We start from the raw sequence: 21,173 nt of genomic DNA on the forward strand, positions 1-21,173 counted from the left end.
TTGGACATTTTCTGTTGTACTTAGTAGGTAGAGGTTCACTGTTCTCACAAAAAAAATAGGTGTTTTCTCACATAAAAAAGTTTTACTACCTGACTTTCTTTGCTGTCTTTTCTGTGAGAAATTAGAATTAAACATGAAACCCAAAATTAAGTCATGCATTCAGGATCTACATGTAGTCTACCTATATGACCATAGTGTGCAAGGAACTTCAACAGGTCTTGAATGGAGGATGCTCAAAGGAACATTTCATAAGCATTGTGTTGGCTGAGGTATATTCACATCTCTTCTTTGGGGAACAAACAATGTGTTAACCCTAAGAGGGTTTGGAATAGACAGAATGTGTTTTCCAGACACCTTATTCATGACCAAGAAAACAGTAAACTGTTTTCCTAATAGCTTCTGCAGGCTCCTCCCTGCCTTTGTTTACAGAAGGAGATTCTGCGTGATGAAGATAAGTTGATGATGAGTCAAGCTACACTGAGTTGCTGGCAGAGACATCTAAAGCCTCATTGAAGTATTTACTCTATTCAGTAATTTAGCAACTCAAAGGTATTTTTTGAATACAGTAAACTGCAGTGGTTTTCATTCATGCTAACGTCAAGTTCTCCCCATAGCAATCTCCATACACAAACAAGATAAATCTCACCCCGTCCCTCTGCCAGGTGGATAATCATTGCTCCATCAGCAGTGTAGTTGGTTACATGTGCACAAGCCTAGTGTCTTTCTAGAAGTAAAGAGCAAGTCAGAAACAAAGAATGATTATAAGTTTCCAGACTTTGTGCTTCTCTCTCTGAGCTGCTAAAACTGAAGCAGTCTTTATTTAGGGTTTAAAAATCAAATCCACCTGAGAAGGGGAAAAGGTCATCTTTGTCATTATCTGAGCTGCTCAACCAATTTATTTTTTTCTAGTAAATTATTTGATTTAATAATCCCTTCCTATTTCTTATCTGGTCCTGACAATTGCAAGTGTGTTCCTTGTTTACAAACACTTATCTAGTGATTTAAGGACATAAATCCTGAGCTGTATTCAACATATCTCTACTCTGATGAGTAGCTTTTTTTGACCTGTGTTTGGATTTGATTGTCTAGCTCATGCAGTACTTACTCTGCCTGCTGACTGGATGGTCAGAACTAGTTTAGACTGGAAGAATAAACTCAGGCTGTTGGCAATACAAGGAATGGCCCAAGTGAAGAAAACATCACAACTTACTGCATTTATCTAGTTTTAGACAGTCCTTTGAATGAACACTTCCCAGTCGCTGCTGAACAGAGATTGCATATTTCAATTACCCGGCATCTGGGAAAAAAAATACCCTTAGCACTGCATTTTTGTGCTGTTGTTTGGGGAGGTTATCAAACATATCAAATATACTCAATTACTTTCTTCTCTGGCCACAGAAAGGTTTGTTTTGGCAATGTTGTGAAGACCCTTGGTTAGTATTGGCTTCAGTGCTGATTGAGGCTGAGACTCCATCTGCTGTCTCCCTCAGTATTTTATTCTTAATTAATGTTTTGAGTGAGTTCTGAAACTAAAAAGTAAGTTCAGAATTAAATTTGAGCAAAATCTCTATTACTGCAAAAGTCTACTGTTTTTTGGTAGTTGGATTTTCTGTATTCTGAGGAGAAATAGGCTAACACCTGGACTTGGAGAAATCGTTATCCCCAGATTGTCCCAGTGACACCATCCATCATTTAAGAATCTGTCTGCAAGAACTTCATGTGACTGATTTCTATTCTATTGGTATTTATGTATGTTTTGGCCCTTTATATCAGTGGTGACATAAACAAGGTGTCAAACAATGGGCAAATGACATATAGTGCTACTGCTAAAGCTTTTCTCTATTGCTGAATTCTTGTATGCAGTGATCAGTCCTTTCCTTTGTACAAGTAACAATCATCTAACTTAACCCCAACCTGTAGATACAGATTCTTAAATAACAAGGGTTAGAAATATTTCACACTAATTAAAAGGAAAAATAGCATATGGAATTTAGATAAGAGCACATGGGGAAAAGGCATCCTACTTAGACTGAAGTCTAGGCTTATAAGTCTGACTGACAGTCTGTGCACCTCCTCAGCTGGTGATTGGATAATGCCACTGAGAACCTTTTAAATGAACAAAAGTGCATGTAGTTGCTTTTGGCCTCCTTATTAAGTGCTTTTAGAGGAACACAGAACTGAAAAGCCACTCCCTGCAGCTGCAGTGGAGACGTGAAGAAAGCAGCTGCAAGGGTTTGTTTTCACATTTCATACTCACGTGCCTTGAAAACAGGAGTGGTGGAAGGGAGCTGGTGTAGGATCACTCACCTACAGGGCACAGACCAAGCCTGCAATCCTTCCCTGGGCAAAAGTCCCATCGATGGATTTCAGTTTTTCTGGGAAGCTGCAGCCTTTGTTTTCAAAGGAAAGGCTGGCTTTTGAGCACAAGTAGAGAGCAATAGCTTGCCAGCTCTGAGCTGGGCCGTGACCCTTTGTGTGTGCACTTGCTGGAGTCTTGGGAGCGAGGTATTTCAGTTGATGGAGGACTGAGCAAACCCAGTTTACTCTGGACTGTTTTCACAGGATTCATGCTTTCCCCAGGGCCTGTCTCAGTGTTAGCTGAGTGCAGTGGGTGAAGCTGTGGTCTCTGATCCAAGACCAGTTTGTCTTGCTCAGTGTCCCTTCATGAAAGCCATTCTGAAATGTACCAGCCTCTGAGTACAGCTTGGTCCTGACTTGAAGATCCAAGACTAGCTGTCTCAGAACACGTACATCTTTCTGTCCTCCAATTAAAAACCTAGTAGGAAGTTTCAGTTAAATGTGGCAGAAAGAGGTCTCAAAGTTACATTATTCCAACATGTCTTGTGAAAAATAGGCAGTGATGTAGAGGAGAGAGACCAGAGTCTCCACTGGGGAAAGAGCTGTGGTTTGAGCTCACACTATATGAAATCCCAGAGGCTCCACATGAAAGAACCTTTAATAATACCCCAAACTGGAAGGAACTTTTATCAGAGCATACATATTTCAAAACACAAGGGAACCTGACTATGAGAAACAAGCCTAGAGAAAAACAGATTTAACACATTCTGTTGCTCACTTTTATTTATTTAATTTATTATTATTATTATTTGGAGAATAAAGTAGCAGCACTAGTCCAAAAGTGAAATCCATGCAAACCTGTGGGCTTAAATATTTAAAACTATGTTGTATCTGGGCTTCCTGGAATGGACTCATTTATAAAATCACAGAACGTCCTGAGTTGTAAGGGACCCACAAAAATCATCAAAGGCAGAAGGAAGGTGAAGGAGAATCCTGAAAGAGTTCAGTGCTCCATGTTGAGCACTCAGAAGTTCACATGCCTGCTATTCAGCTTCAGCTGGATTGCATAGATAGGAAGATGGACTTCCCCTACCAGGCTCTGTTAAAGCTGGGGAGCTTTTCTTCATATCACTCCCTTATGCTAAGAGAATTTTCTTTCCTGTGCTCCAGCTCACCTAATTAATTTTTATCTGAATCTGATCCAAACTATCTGAATTTCTGCTTTCACAACTGCTCAAAAAACCTCAGACTTTCCAATGAAATTTCCCTTTCCTTCTGCATCTGCCTGGGCCAGTAACACCCTGAGAACAGCCTTTTTTAAGTGTGTCTGTATTTCTACTTGGGAATTATTGTGTGAGTTTATTAAGTTAAGATAATGAGTCAAAAAAGTTTTTAAGCTATTTTTAAATCTGCATGAAGTTATTTCCAAGTCCAAATCAAGACCTGAATTTGAAAACTTGAAAAATCATTTAAGGCTTGTTCTCCCTCTCATGTGGAAACTTGGAAGGACTTGGAGGCTAAATGCACAGTCTTCAAGATATTCCTGTTCTCAATATATACCCAAATTTTGCTTGGAGAAGATAAAAATTCTAGCTGATGTATGGGGATTTCACGTTGGGGATATTAGACTAGTGTTTTAGAAAAGCCACAAATATTTGGCTTGTGATTACACAGAAATCTATGAAGATTTTGTAAGCAACTGGTTGTAACTATCAGGTTTTGCAGAAAAGAAAATAAAGCTCATTTCCTCCACATTAAGAAATACAGTACTGAGAATGATAACTGAAGTTCTCATATGGATATGAAACCATGCAATGACCCATAGTGACCCACGTAATGAATCACATAACAGGAAATAAAATAGTAACAGAAACTCTCTTGGAGGAGTTGGGCCTTTGCTTTTATTCCTTATAGGTTTGTCTAGATGGTCATTAGATATCATCTTTAATAATGAATTATTGCTGAATTTGGATCAGGCAGTGCCATTTTACCAGGTATTTATTTTCTCCTTAATATCCTCAATTATGAACAAGTTCATTAAAATTATATTTCACTTGCTAGCTTTTGACTCTCAGGCCACTCTTTTCTAATTGAGCCCTAAAATTTTACTGGTTTTTTGTTTTTTTTTCTTGGTTTTTGCTGATTTTTTTGGGGAGGGGTTGGGAGGGAGGATGACTTTTCTTGGCAGGTTTGGATTTGCTCTTTCCTTTATGTCGTGGGTCATTCACAACATGTAGCCAATGTGTCTGCTCTGAGTTGGATGCCCTGCCTTGGCACTGTTCATCCCAGGAATTCGCCAAGATTGTGAAAATCTTCGGTTTGTTGCAGAAAGCATGTGAAGGCTGCAGAGAGATGGCAGCTGATTCCATATCAGAAGTCCCTACCACTGCAGCCACCAGAGGGGAGAAAAGTGGGATGCTATAGGAGAAACAAACATTTGCAATTGGATTCATACTGTTAGGATTAATGATAGAAGGTAGAGGAAAACTGGAGTAGCATTCCTAAGCCAACACATTGGAATGATTAATTGCATTAAGGCACTGAAAAAGAACAACAGCTGCAGTCCATGAAAAGCCAAATTTATCTAAATTTGTCCAGCTGATCAGTAAAATCATCACCGAGACTTCTACTTCGTAATTGCTTTTATACAGAAAACTAGAGCAAGCAGGGAAGAAAAAAAAGTTCCTGATTATAGAGATGTCTATGTTTATTTTGCCATATTTATATAGCAAGTAAACCTTCATGTAACAGAATTCCATATTGCTGCTAGCAGTGGGGATTTTCAGTGGAGCTTGTTTGGGAATATACATCCCAGGAAGGTGCAGTAAGGACCTTCTTTAAATAAACAATAACTCTTGCAGTTTGGAAGTTCATATCTAGATGAACTTCTTAGGTTTGTGTTTTGAAGACAAGGTCTGCCAGAGTGCCAAGACTTCTCATAGGGGAAAATAGGTTACAATATGGACACAAGTCAAGATACTCACAACGGACTGTCTGGGCTTTATTAAAGCAGCATTTAGAAGTCTCCATCAAGATCAGATACAGGAGGGATTGCTATCTCCATGTAGCAGCAGGGTGACTGAGATGAGGGGTGATTAAGTTACTTTTCTGAAGCATGTTTTGGTCAACTGTAGCAGTACAAAGATTTGAACCAGCTATACTAGTGGGTCCTGTCCAAGATTGCTTTTTTTCTCATTTCAAAACTAACCCTCTCTCTGACCAAATATGACCGAATGATAAATCAGTCTTTTGCTGTTGATGCCTCCACTGGGATCTGTGATGTCCATGAAGTGCCTTTCCACTATGGTTTACAGTACAAGCATTTGCTGCTGTTCTGCAGAAACAAGAAGAGGTAGTGGGACACTATTGCTATAGAAACAGACAAGTTCTAAAGATGGGGTACATTAGTTTATGTTAATAGAGAGAAAGTTTTCTTATTTGATATTATATCCCAAAGTATCCTCTGGATGCTATTTCAGTATATATCAACATATTTTCAGTATATTTCATATAAATCTTGCTACTTGGACAGTGGGCAGCTGTTGGGCAGCTACACAAGGCCCCTGTGTTAGACAGGTGGGCAGCATGTCGTCTCCTCACTTTTGCATGGGCTATACAAACCTGATGGGACAGAGAGGAAGGAGGACTAGCTCCTGGTCTTCCCAAGGGAGAGAATGGAAAAAGAGAGTGTGAAAAGAAAAGGAAAAGTTGATGAGGTATGAGCCCAGGATGAATTCAAAGTAAAAGAAGGAAGTCCTGAATGGAAGGTGTTCTGGAAGGCTCAAGAGGAATGACATTGGGGTCTCAAATAGTAAACTGGGAGCCACTGTGAGGTGGTTGGGTTTGCCTTCTGCAGGTCCCACAGCCCCGTATTGCATCCTGTTTACCACCTACCCCCTTGGGATTCCAGCCCTGATCAGATCTCCTGGATACAAGTATCCTGCAAAGCTAGCTGTGTGTCTGATACTGGAAAGGAGTGGAAAATTGTTGGGGCCCTCCCCCCTGCCATGTGGTCCTGGGAGAGGGGCCCTGGGGAGGAGACACGGGGTTTCCCTGCCCCTGGTCAGCCTCATTTCCCCATTGGTTGTTTTGTGTTCCCCTGCGGGGGCAAGGACCCTCGGGTCCCATGATTGCCACAGTTCCTCGGCAAAGCTCCTGCCATGCGGCTGGGAAAATAAACATCTCTCTGGAACATCTATCAAGAATCAGTCCATACATATTTCTTTTCCACGGGCCTCATTGTCTGATACACATGTTGCAGTATCTGCACTGTAACAAATGGTAGGGACATGCTGGCAAGGCACTGATCCCTAAGGACAGAAAATTTGTGAGTAAAAACCACTCTAGATCTCTCTCTTCTCACCTTGGTTTGGATGTTCTCTCTAAATTATGGAGGAACCGTGGAAAGACTCTTGGCTCTCAGAGCTGCATATGGACATTTATCTTAAACTTGAAAAGATTCTTGAACAACGATTTGTAAATTTTAGCTTAATTCAAGCTCAAAAGGAACTGAAACATTTCCTTTCATGGTTGTTTAAGAACTTTTTCTACATTTCTTGGGATTTAATTCTTACCAAAGACTTTTGGAAGACCGTTTGGACACAGTTAATTTCTGAGTCAAAATATATGCCAATGGAAGAATACTTTTGTGAATATTATTTAATTACCGAGACTGTTGAACAATGTCAGCTGTGTCCTTGAGAAGTTAAAACTGCCTCAGAGTCTGTGTGACCCAGACCATGTGGACCAAGCGCTCTCTGAGCAGCAGCGAGGCAATTCCCATGCGCGGGCAGAGCGACACGAGCTGCAGTGTCAGCAGCAGAGCAAGGTGCAATGGGAGCGGCACAGTGCATGGCGGAGCGAGCCCCGTGAACGCCCGACTGAGAGGGGCGGCGCGTGGGCGGCAGCTGGCGGCGGTGGTAGCGGAGTGGAGCCGCGCCCAGCCGAGATGCGCGCTGGAGCAGGGCGCGGGGGGACCGCCACTCGGGGACCCGGCTGAGATGTGGGCACGGCCCCAGGCAGCGGCAGCGCAGCTGAGAACAGAGGCGGTGGCGGCGTGTGGGGAGCTGAGCGGCGTGGCCCGGCCCGGCCCGGCCCACGCCGCCCCGAGTGTGACCCCGGGAAGAGCGCGCAGGCACGAGCAGCCCTGATGGCTCCAACACGGGAGTGAGTGAAAATGAAAGTAAAACCAGAAACGCAGCGAGACAGAAAATAGCAGCCACTCGGAAAAAGGAAAACATCACCGTACCTAAGGTTTTAGGAATAGTAAAATGGTATAACATTAAACAAAATTATGGTTTTATAACAAGACGTGACAACCAAGAAGACATACTCATTCATAGAACTGCTATTAAAAAGAATAACCCTGAAAAATACATCCCGAGTTTAGGAGATGGGGAAGTGGTAGAGTTCAAAATTGTGCAAGGTAGAAAAGGGGTACAAGCAGCAGAGGTCACTGGGCCTGATGGTGTTTCTGTGAAAGGCAGCTAAAAATCGTAGTCATGTTAGACAATATCCCCATTATAAGCCCCCCTTACAGTCTCCCTTTCCTAATCCCACCTTTCCCTTTTACCCTATATCCTATTACCCCCAGTGTATTCCCAATCCGTTTTTTCACCCATGGTTTCCCTCACAAAACCATGCCTTTGCCAATTGTTTCCCCAAAAATCCCTTTCCAATGCCCAGTGGGGGATGAAGAGGGGGAGGGAAGAAATTAACTATTTTTGCTTAGCGTTCCAACAGGTACAAATAGAAGAAACCCTCTCCTGCCTCAGTTTCCCCACAAAGCATGCTCAGAGAGTCATGTCTCCCTTCTGTCAGCCTTAAGATGTTCCAGAGAATCTGTTTGGGCATTTAAAGATTCAGGAGGGTGGCTTGTTTTGTTTTGAAACTGTCCTTGGTATCTCATATTTATCCAGTTGTTTTCAATGTTAATTTTTAAATCTCTTTTTGTTAAAAATAAATGGGTGAAATGTTGGGGTCCCTTCCCCCCTGCCATGTGGTCCTGGGAGAGGGGCCCTGGGGGGGAGGCACGGGGCTTCCCTGCCCCTGGTCAGCCTCGTTCCCCATTGGTTGTTTTGTGTTCCATTGTGCGGGTGAGGACCCTCGGGTCCCGTGACTGTAACAGTTCCTCAGGAGATCCTGGCCATGCGGCTGGAGAAATAAACATCTCTGAACATCTATCAAGAATCAGTCCATATATATTTCTTTTCCACGGGCCTCATTGTCTGATATGCATGTTGCCGTATCTGCACTGTAAGAGAAAATGATGCTTGTTTGGGAATATACATCCCAGGAAGGTGCAGTAAGGACCTTCTTTAAATAAGCAATAACTATTGTAGTTTGGAAGTTCATATCTAGATGAACTTTTTAGGTTTGTGTTTTGATGACATTACAGCTCCAGAAGTTAGGATGTGGCTAAATTTTGTAAGGGAACCTCTTGAAGAGGAGGCTTTTTCTGCCTGAGCAGGAGGGAACTGTGGTGGCTGTGTCATGCTGGATTGTGTAGCTCTCATTTACCTGCTGACAGCTGTCTGTTCTACTCAATCCCACTGTGGGATCAGAGCCAGGGAAATGATTAAAACACATGAACTTGGGTGTCTGGGTCTCTGGTCAGCAGGTGTGTGTGATATAGCACGCATGTATTTCGTATTTCCTCCAGTCATTTTCATGATTTGACTTTGTTACCACAGATTTATGAGAATAATTTTATTCTAGATAAGGACATATTTTTTTCATCTTTTTATGGCATTAAGTATGTTTTATTTAGGGGTGTATGTCTGTGCATCTGTGAATTTTTCTGTGGTTGACTTATAACATTAACCTTTCCTGAAGCTTCCCAGTCTTGTGTTTGATTGCAAATACTTTAAATAAATGGACTATAAGGAGGCAATTTTCCTTCTCCTGGAAATTTTTCTATGAAATACATCTGTGGATCACCCAAAATAATAATGTTTTTGTGGTATTTTCTCTAGTTCCTTGCTAGGAAGTGATATTTTCTCTTATGTTTCCATCCATTACCAGCCACTTACCCAGCATCTGGAGGTGGATCAGTGATACAAGGTTGTTCTGGCTTTCCAGTGCCAAGGAAGAGGAAGTCACTCAAACCTTGACCCCTCTCCCTGTATATTCACCCCTTTAATTCCTGTACCAATGGTTTCATTTCCTGACCAGTCCAGTAACACCAAGAACTGAAGAGTGAGTGTTTAACTGGTTTTGTTTCAGCTTGCACTCTGTTTATTTTGTTTTCTTCCCTTTTGGTTACATTCTGTGGGGGTAACAAAGGGCATATTGATGCGGTAACTCAGCAGATACTCTAAAAGGTTAAAAATGGCCACTTTGGAGTTGCAAAGTCAGTGAGAGTTTCAGCTCTGACTCCAATGCTGTTCAATCGGTGAAACTTTATGCTGAAGAATGCAATATTCCGTTCTTTTGGACCACATCTACTTAATAGGATCAAAGGGAGGAAATACTTTTTCTCTTCAGGGTAACTGAATTAAAAAAGCACATATTTTGATTTGCCTGTGTTCATATAAGATTCAACCTTGAGGGCAGATTTTAATCTAGTCTAAATGTGTGTAGCTCCATAAACTTTACTGGAATTGTACTGATTGATAGCAGCCAAAAATCTGCTTTTGTGCTCACGTTGCACCCACATTTGAATGATTGAATACTCTTTGCAGTAATATTTATGAAAGACAAAATACTTTGTGTATTCATTTTTCATTATTTGAGATGTATGCCATGGTAGTTTGATTACTTTAGACTTGTAATCAGATATTACAATGATCACAAGATAGCATTATGTTAAAAAATACTTCTTCCAAGTTGAATTTGTCTTTTTTTTTTTTCAAGAAAGCTGACATGTCTTCTTTAATGAAAAAGGCTTTTCATCAAATCAGTGGTGAAAAACAAAAACCCAAATGAAAAATAATTCAACATGTGGGCTGTCACTTTTCCATGGAAAATTAAAAAAGAATAAAGAAAAAAGCGCACTAGAACAAAAAATATGTCCTGACCAGTCCTACTTAGAAATTCTTTTTCTTAGCATATCAGTGCCCTTCCTTCTTCGCAGGAATACTTGAATTGCTTTGCAATGCAGTTTTTATGCAGGTTCTAGTAATGATGTTATGAGAGCCGCAGCACTGGCTGACACACCCTGGACATTAAGTTCAAGCGCTGGACATTCACAAAGAACGTCTTAGCTGTCCAGAAAAAATTCACAAGGGAAATCCAAATGTAATTAGGATTAACAAAGAGTCTGTAGAAACTGGTGATGTTTGAGCCAGCCTGCTTCTCTGGCCACTGTACAGCTGTTGTTTCACTCCCTCAGGTTTGGCTGCCTGGGGGAATTAGAGACCCTCAACCTCTTCATTTACAAAGCAGTCAGGCCAGAATTATTTATGTTTACATCCCTCTTGGGCACTTTGTGGGGACAAGCTGATGTTTTCAGGTGTTGTATTTATTTTGTTTTTCATAGCATTTTACATATTGGTACAGGAATACTTTTTACTTCAAATTTCCAGAAGCCTTAACCACAATTAATTTCTACCAAACCCTGCTATCTGGGGTATTGTTTTCTTAGTGTCTACATGCTTCTGGTGTTAATGTCTATGCCAGTGTAAAATAACAGGAACTCCTTCTATTTTCACTTTTGCTTCTTCAGATCATCATATTTACAGATATTTCAATGTTTTAATCTGAAATTATTAATCTCTTGCTGGAATGGAAGTGCCTTTTGGTGTAATTTTCTTTGGATGTTTCAGTGGTTATTGTGGGCTTATTGTGTTTTTCTCTGACAGGAACATTGGTAATGAAGTTTGGATTTACAAAATTAGCAAACTTTCTATGCATTTCTCAATTACATAAGTGGTTAGAAAATTTGAGGGAAGCTATTATGGGCACATTTGACGACACTTACTGTCTGGTCACTAGAACAGGCAATTGAGTAGTCTGAGAAGTTGCATATAATGGGGTGATCTTGGTTAAATCATTCATGGGGATCAATTTGAAGCCAGAAGTAATTTCAGTGCTTATCTCAAAGCCTGCCTAATGAGAATCCTGTATACGCACAGACACATGTAAATAGTTGTTGCAAAACTAATGGACCCATTTCCTTAGCTTGGGTGCAACCTATTAGTCTCTCACTAATCCAAGCCTCTAATCTGAGACAAAAGAACTCCAATCAAGTAGTACAAATTTTGGGAGCTCATTGGTGCTAAATCTACAAGTGTGAAAAGCTGAGGAAAAAGGAGGATTTATACTGCATCCTGCTGAATCCTGGTACACCTGTGGTGCAGGACTGAAGTTTTAAAGTTTGATTATAATAGCGAAGATCAATCTGGTCACACAGGATTGTGTTCATCCTTGGGGACAGTGATCTCTACTGTGTACTTGTAATAAGTGGTGCAAATATTCTTCTAAATAGTTTAAAACTTTGGAGCATAAATTTCACAAGTCAGCTGCTGTTCTGTCTACAACCTTTTTTCTGTTCAGCAAATAATACCTGAGGACAAGTTTTCCTTAAGTTAAAAAATTAAGGATAAATTTTCCTTAAGTTCCTGCAGAAATCCTGTGGTACCAAAAGTCAAAGGCTGGTTGTCCCAGGCTCCATGTTTAATGAATGGAGAGGTCAGTTCTAAATATCTAATTTACATTTAGGTTTTGTGTTAAGGTGCTCACCTGCTTATTCAGTCAGAGAGCAGAAAGAATACCATGTACTTTTCATCTGCAGTTGCCTCCTGCCAGAATAAGTGGCAGGAACTGAACACTTGCAGACAGCTTTTTGTCACCACTAGAGAGAAACAGCCAGCTTAAAACTTAGATTTAATATTTGTTAAGAATTATGCACTCAGTGATAGAAAATGAATTCTTATACTACCTAGTCATAGCCATTTGAGTGTGTATTTCCAAGGAATAGCTCTAGATTAAGAGAAAGGAAAGTTTTTACTTGATTCTTGAACTTTATGAATGGGATTTTAACAGAATTGCTTACTGGTTTACCTCTGGTTTTTATTGCAAGGTGAAGTCTTCACTCCATTGATGTCAGTGTCTGTTTAGCTTAAGTGGAAACAAGATCTTACCTGCAGTGTTTTCAGAGAGAAGAAGTTATATCAAAATTAGATACGTTTCACAAATTCCAGCCTAGACTCTTACCAAGCTAAATTTGTTATAATTCACAGGGATTTTTGGGGATTTCTTCCCTGGCTAACTGTTTTGACTGAAACACTTCAGAGAGCAGCATAGTAATATTATCCTCTGTCTTCCCCTTTTCCTTATTGGATCTTTAATAACCCATTAGCTAAATTAGTGGTCTAGCTACATGACAGTATCTGAAGAGTGGAAGCTTGTAAACAAAGTACGTACATCTTATACAGTGTCGTGTGTCATTACTTTACCTGAAATGAGATTGAATTTAGTGTTGTTATTAACTAGTTTTACAAATTTTTTAAAAAGCAATCATAGCCAGAAGTTACACGCTGAAATAATCTTATTGTGTGTCATTCCTTACTTATAGCCAAATTATTCCTGGTCTAACTATAGTCAGGTCAACAGAATGAGTGACTTTTAGCGCAGCAGATGAAATGAATTTATGGCTGTGATAGAGCAGCAGAAAGATGGAAGATGGTTACCTTTCTTATAGGAATTTAGTAGCCATTGCTTGTCAGCCTCACTGGACTTCTGCATGTACTGATTCACCACTCCTTAGGCTGAATAAGAAACTAAGAGTGTGAAAACATGCTATTCTCACTCAAATGCCTTCAGTTGTGAATCTGGCATCCACAGGTTCCTCCAGTTTCTCTGTTTTCAATTTGGATTCATCTCCATAAAGATAAAGCAATAACCTGATTTCAAGTAGTATAAACTGTACAAAATTAAATCTTTGACATCAGCTTTGGATACTGATATTCTTTTGCTATCTCATGTGGAAGGTGAAGGGAAATGAAAGGAGGAAACATTTTTTTGAAATAAGATCTGCCTTTCTGCCAACCTCTAACCCCCACAAACATATAACAGCTAATTTCCAGGCCAGGAGTGCCTAATGTTACTCCAACCCTTTTGGCCCTGGGGAAAAAAAGTATATGGGTGGTGATGGAGGGGGAAAGGCTTTTATTTTTCAACCTGTGAGAGCTGGATTGAAGAGCCTGTATTCAATATTGCCCTCAGTAATGTGCAGCTTCTCCTACATATGTAGTCTCTGCCACTGGCTATCAGATCTCCCTCACAAGACTGTGTCAAGACATCAAATCTAAGAAGTGGAAATCACAATAGTCAGCTTTACTTCTTTTATTTTTACTTATATACTTGTAGAAACTGCCAGTTCCTGCAAGCACTTCTGTACTGGGAAAATGTGCTTGTGATGCAGATTGCTTTGATTCTCGGAAGGGTTTTGCAGACTCTGAGTCTGTACCTGCAGGGAATTCTGTTTTTCAACTCTCCCTGCTGTGTGTGCAGCTCTCTTCTGATCTGGATTGTTTTATTAATTAAGATCTTTGTGTAGAGTATCAGAGGTGAGCAGGTATCTGCTAGTTTACAAGGGTGTAGCACAGAGGAAATCTATCTCTCTGAAAGAGAAATGAAAGTATTTCTAAGTGGACACGGATACCAGGGAATTACAGATAAGACAAGTCTGTATGGATCAATGGCAAATTGTATGGTAAATTTTTACTGCAAGATTTCTGGAGTGTCAGTGACAATTGAGGTCTATAGATCCCCTGTGGCACTTTTGTATAGCACGCTTAAATTCTGTTAAACCTGACCTATTTCAACACGTTGAATTTAACATTTAGCTGGATGAAAAGAACATGTGAAACCAACAGAACAGGTTTTGTTTGTGAAAGCCCTTGGTGGTGTGTTTTAAGTACACTTGAAGTGAAGTATGTCGAATAAGTATGGAGTATTTAGGGGCAGAATTGCTGAGGATTTTATGGAACAAAACAGCAAGAAGCTTTGTCATTCCAAGCTGTAAATGATGCCTAGCTGAGCCCATAAAACACACATCAAAGGTGTACATATGGGTTACATTTTAATATTCCTTCAGTATTAAAGACCTGTTACTAATTTTAAACTGCATTGGTAAAAACTATTTTTTTTCTTTTTTCTTTTTGTCTTTTCTTCTATATTGCTAAATGATGTAAATCACTGATGTCAATTTTATGCTGATTTATGCCAGCTGAAGATCTGACCGTGAGAGATATTTCCCCTCTGTATAATCATCCCAAATAGGGAAGGGAAAAGAGGAGGAAGGAATGGTGTCATCTGGATATGTGAATAGTTTGGCTGTAATACAGTCCTGAAAAAGGCTCTGATATAAAGATGGAAATGTGGGGATTATCATACAAACTCTTGAGATAATCCTATAAATAGCAGAGGAAATTCTGGCTAGGAGTTGTCTATTGAAACCATTTTGAAATGAGATGGCTGACAGGAAGAGAATTTAAAGCCAGAAACCACAAGGCAGATCCTCACCTGGTGTAAATCAGCATAACTACATTAATTTCAGAGTCACTGACTTGAAAGAACTGTGATGATCTCCACCAGCTGAGGGTCTATAACCATAGGTACTGGCTGCCAAATGCTCTCACTCACACCAGTGTAAATCTGGAGTACCTCAACTGACTTGGTGGCGTTATTTTGGATTAACACTACTGTAAATGAGTGTAGGACACAGTCGTTTGTGTTTGGAGAGTGAAGACAATTGATTCATAGGATGTGAAATGTGTCTTTTTGGATCAAGGAATACATTTACTTGAGAGATTGCTTTAGTCTGCTGTTGCAGATGTAGGCTGTTTAACAACCAGGAATTTCCTTGTTCACTATGCTGTTACGGAAAGGTGTTGACTCCATACCAGCACTCATGATACTCTTGGGTCCCCTAGCTAGCACATCAATAAATAAACTAATAAATTCTCTAGCATTTCAGTATGTATTTTCCCTGCATTGTACTGATAATGACAACAGTACATGCCCACTGTAGCTGACTGAGGCAATTCAGTGTTACACCAGCATCACTGAGGGAAAAATTTGTTCCTGTGGTGTAAAGAAAATAGAGTCAGAAACAGGACTCTCTTAAGTATGTGTGTTCATATGTATGTAGTAATAATGTCAGTCCAAATTCAACACATATGAACATGCTGACACCTGGGGAAGCCTGGGCTTTTCATTCAAAACCATTGCTAAAGGACCAAGATTTTTAGAGTATGCTTTGATTTATGAAAATACATTTATAAACACATGTAAGGGCTTCTATTTTCCAGTATCTTTTGGTAATTACCTACTGTCTATTTAGGGGCTAGATCAGGCTCTAGAAAATGTTATCAGTAAAATACTTCAAAAAACGTCACAAATTAGGTCCTTTGTGGCTGCTTTTCCATCTACAGACAGGGACTGTGGTGTAACAGGAAAGGACATTCTTCAGTTGTGCTTGCCTTGGCAGAAGCAAGAAAACACATGGCTGTGTACTTTCAGTTGGCAATTCCTAAGGGCTCTTTTATTAACATTACTGCATTAATATCTCCAGTGAGATCACAAACATGAAGCAGTTTTCAAACCATGGCTAGTTATACTGTGCCTCTTAACAGTATAACTGTCCTACTCCGCCTCTCTTTTAAAGGTCACATTTTTTAGCTGCTTACATGTGATAACTGTTTCAAGGCTAGAGTAGAGTTTACACCAGCTGCTTTCATCACTGTGCTCTAAATAGTATCTAAACCAAAGGGCGCTGGTCCAGAGCTATATGGGCACATGAGAAGAACCAGAAAGATAAACATTTCATATTGTATCCAGAACATTTTTCTGTAATAACTCTGTTTTCTGATCTACATCTTTACCCTCAACTGTCTTTTGCCTCCTCTTTATTGCATTAACCTTTACTCAGTGTCCCTGAGCATCATCTGTTCCAGGTGGGGCATGAATCCTACATCCCACTGTGCCTACCCCACATCCTGTGAATGGCATTGACTTTGACAATGGCATAGTCATCTCAGCTGCTGTTTCTTACAGGCAGTAGAAAAACATATTATTAACAACAATAATAATAATAATAGTAATAATAATAATAATAATAGGCTGCTCTGGACTTAATTCAGCTTCTTCTGTGGCAAGGTTTATATCCCAAAAGCATAATGTAAGAGTCATGTTTCTGTAACTGGATTTTTTTACCAAGTTTGATTGATCTGATAGTGAGAAGGCACATGAGGTTGCCACTTCTGTTTTCCTCAGGCCTCTAAAACTGTTTTAACGTCTTCTATGTTTTTTACTTTTGTTTCTTATTTGCTGTTGTCCTGCAAGGAACTATGGACTGGATCACTGGAGCCAGGGAAATGATTTTTACCAGCAGAGCTACCAAAGTAGGGTTGAAGTTATCAGCATTACTTACCACTGAAGCAGCTGTAGCTTTTGATAGGTCTTAATCATGGATGACATTGGCTGGGTTTTTGGTACGGGACTGAATGTACAAGTGTTGCACATATGCACGCAGACACATCTTCAGAGTTTCCATGGTTTGGAATTAAAATTCCCAATATAATTATGAGAAAAGTAACCAAATAAGGAGGGTGTGGAGAGGGATGAAGGGCGATGATCTGGTAAACAAGGCCTTGTGGTAGGGCAGGGGAGAACTAGTTTATTTTCTTGCACTGTCTCAGACATTTCCTTTGGCAGACTCCTTTGAGAGGGATTTAAAAAGAATGACTTGCTCACTATTGTCCAGAGGAGGACAAGGATGCCCTTGATCTCTGCTGTGTTTTTTGTGCATGTGTGTTGTGGTGGACTGGGCCCTGCAGTCACTCTGTTGGACATCTTCAGTCAAGCCTTTCTCAGTTTCAGTGAGAAGCTCTGCTCTTATTGGAAGTTGGTGGGGAAAAAACTGTTTAACTCCTGGTTTTGCTTTTGAAAACATCTCCTTGCTCTTTTCCTCTGTTGTTCAACTACAAAAGTAAGATTTCCTGCAGCGATCCATTTTGGATTTAAATGCTGAAATAGAGTAGCCTGAGGGCTATATAAGCAGAGTGCATAGTGACGTTCCCTGTTTGTACATATATTTTTTTAAATTGTGTTTATTTGTAGTGGTGATGCTGCTGTCCTTGGTTACTAGTTGGATTTGACCTTTTCCTCAATTCTGGGTGGGATTCATTGCTCCAGCTTTAGCTATTTAAAAGCTGTCTAAGCAATTTGGTTTGAGTCTCTCTAGTCAGTGCAAAGAGTAGCAGCAACTCCAAAAAAAGAATTAATCCTATCCAAAGATAAGTATTTAGGGTATGAAGGTTTTGGGAGTAGTTTTTATGGAAGACAATTTTTTTGTTGAATACCAAATTAGACGTAGGAAGAAAATGGCACATCTGGAGTACAAGACTTTATTCCTTAAAATTGGCACACCTCCCCTTAATGGCACCATCAGTCCTTCTGCAGACACAGGAAAATAGTTGGCACATAAGATCTGATCTTAAACCAAAGCAACAGTGATATCACAATTTGTACTAGGATTTTATTTTATTTTATTCCTTCTATTAATTTCAATTAACTTTTAAATTTTTTAAAATATCAAAATATAGCTATGTTGAAATTATTTTTCCTATAAACAGACATCTGAATAACCGGATGAATTATCATGGTAGGGCAATTTTAGTGACTCTCAGTATTTTGAAGAACAAAATCACTGCATTTCACATGACTGCCTACCATAGACATGTAGATATATATTTCAGTTGGTAGAGGTACAGGTAAAAAACCCCAAACATCCCAGATGTATTCATAGATATATGTAGTTCTCATTTAAAACATCATTATTATCTTCTAATACTGCTGATTTTCTTACATAGAAAAAGACTCCCATGTTTTTGAGTGCATTCAGCATCAGAGTAGCACTCTCAGGAGAATTCAATGAGTGCTTCTTACTGTGACTATTTGCACACCTTCATTTCTTATTTTCAGTGTGCACAACTCCATTTATATTTGTTGGTGTGGGCTGGAAGGGATCTGACTTCAGGGAGTTCAGGTGGGGTCTAAGGAAAAACAGTTTAAGAGTGACAGAAATAACTAAGGGTAAACTTAAATATTATGCATAAAATGCTGAAATACAGAATCATCTGTTGTAGGAATTCATAAATTAAAGTCTTGTTTCAGATTCTCCTTTTCTTTCACATGGTGTTGTGGTTTGATGCTGGCCAAATGCCAGGCACCCACGAAAGTCGCTCACTCACCCTCCCCTGCCACAGTTGGGCAGAGGAGAGAGAAAAATTTGATGAAGATTTCATGAGTTGAGATAAGGACTGGGAGAAAACATTCCAAGGGCAAAACAGGCTCAGCCTGGAGGTACAAAGTGAATTTATTACTAACAAAATCAGAGGAGGAAAATAAGAAGTAAAACAAGCCCTTAAAACACCTTTTCTTCCCCCAACCCCTCCCTCCTTCTCACCAACAGTGCAGGGAGACAGGGCATGGGGGTTTTGGTCAGGTCATCACCCGAGTTTTTCTTCTGCTGCACGGGGAGAGGAGTCCTTCCCCTGTGAGTCCTGGGGTCCCTCCCACAGGAGACAATTCCTTCTCCATGGCTCCAGTCTCACGAGCAGTCCTCCCAAACCTGCTGTGGCGTGGGTCAGTCTTCCGCGGGGTGCAGTCCTCCAAGGACAGGCTGCTCCAGCCTGGAAGCAGTGGCCCCCCGTCTTTCCACCGGGTCTCCCACTGGATCACAGCCTCCTCCAGGCATCCAACCACTCTGGCGTGAGCACCTCCCCCACGGGCTGCAGGTGGATCTCTGCATCCCCCATGGGTCCCCATGGGCTGCGGGTGGATCTCTGCATCCCCCATGGATCCCCATGGGCTGCGGGTGGATCTCTGCATCCCCCATGGATGCCCATAGGCTGCAGGGGCACAGCTGCTTCACCATGGTCACCACCATGGCCTGCAGAGGAATCTCAACTCTGGCACCTGGAGCACCTCCTCCCCCTGCTTCTCCACAGACCTTGGTGTCTCCATGTTGTTTCCCTCACATGTTCTCACCTCCTCTTCTGTGGCTAGGAAAAAAACCTGTGCCCCTCTTTGTTTTGATTTTCTTCTTAAATAAGTTATCACAGAGGCGTTACCCTCATCTCTAATTGGCCCAGCCTTGGCCAGCAGCATGTCCATCTTCAGAGACATCAGGGATTGGCTCTGCTGGACATGGTGGAAGCTTCCAGCAGCTTCTCACGGAAGCCACCTCTGGGGCCCCCCACTTCCAAAAACCAGGCCATTTGTAAAACCAACACACATGGAAATTTTCAAAACACCTTTACTATCTCTCCAAGATCTTTTCACACTGTTCCACAGATGAAAAGTTCTGCTCCTGTTTTGAGCAAAACCAGCCCTGATGCACATAAACTGTAGCACTGTGAAGCATAGACTACAGCTAGCAATAAATATCAGGACTGCTAATATTTTGTTTGTATGAAAGATGGAAAACCTTACCCATTTTGGGTTATGTCCTCAATAAAGATGAACAGTGATACCACTTGCTAAAGCAATTTTTTAAATCATGGGGATCTTGGTACAGTGGGGTCACAAATGAAATAAGATTAGTGATTTATTTATTTATTGATGTCTCACAGAAACCACTTCATCAGCTGCTCCTGGGTCTATATGGCAGCAATTTTCCATGGAAATACAACACAAGAAATTATGGACAGTAACTGGAAGGAAGGATGTAGGCAAGAAACCCTATGAGATTAGGAGCCTGGGCAAGGCAGGACAAAGCCCTATTGCTTAGGAGAGAGTAAGAGAGACAAAACCAGTGTAATTATTATAGGTGTAATGATTAGTACTGTGGTGATGCAACAAATACTTGTCATTTTGGAATGATGGGGGGGTCTTTCGCCTTAGGCTTTATCCTGAAGGTGAATTCTTAACTGCTGTAGCACAATGATGCCAGGTGCTCTTTGTATCTGTAGATACTGATTATCTTTCATGCAGCAAATTATCATTGCAAATCTGGAAAAATATGTCTGCTGTTTTTTTTTCTAGAGCTGCCAGAGAGTTTTTGAGAGTTTTCAACTGGGGGTGGCCTTACAGATAGCCAGATGAAGAGCTTTAGATACAAGGGGAATCTTTCAGCTCTATTTGGAAGATACCTAGTATTATTTGGAGTCACAATTTTGTCCTTAGGCATTCAGGTGTCTACCTAAATAATTTATTGGAATTTGCTCTAACAGTAACAGTGCATGGACTTCATTTAGGAAACTTGTCTATGGGATGATTGTCAGTTCGTGTGAAAAGCAGGGAATAAAATTCTGGGTTAGCATTAAAAAGCCTGTGTGGTATGACTACTCTGGGACAGTATCACTGGATATTGCCTGGTTAATGGGATATGGCTGAGCCAGCTGTCCAGTCGCCACCTTCAGTGGTAAGAGATATTTGTGGGGTCCCCTGCAGCAGACAGGCTGATCCTCTGGCAGAGCCTGCTTCCCTCTACTCACTGGAGAAGGTGGAGGGTTGACGGTGGGGTCCCCTGCAACTACCTACAACCACCAAGGGATTTAGCTCTGTTTGAGGCTGGCTATGCAAGTGCTCACTGTAGCCAACTGTATTGGACTTGTATGGCCATTTTTTGGGGGAGGGCAGGGAGTTGGGCTACAGGTGTGGCTTCTGTAGAAGGTGCTGGAAGCTTCCTCCATGTCTGGCAGAGCCAATGCTAGCTGGCTTCAGGATGGACCCACTGCTGGCCAAGGCTAGACCAATCATGAATGGTGGTCATGTTCTGTGATAACATTTAAGAAGAAAAAGTTATTGCACAGATGTAATTGTGGCCAGAGAAGAGTGATGTGAGAACATGAGAGAGGATCAGCTTTCCAGACACCCAGGTCAGTGGAGAAGGAGGGGCAGGAGGTGCACCAGGCGCCAGCTGA

Source organism: Corvus cornix, chromosome 3 (genome assembly GCF_000738735.6).
Source record: "Corvus cornix cornix isolate S_Up_H32 chromosome 3, ASM73873v5, whole genome shotgun sequence".
NCBI classification, from domain to species: domain Eukaryota; kingdom Metazoa; phylum Chordata; class Aves; order Passeriformes; family Corvidae; genus Corvus; species Corvus cornix.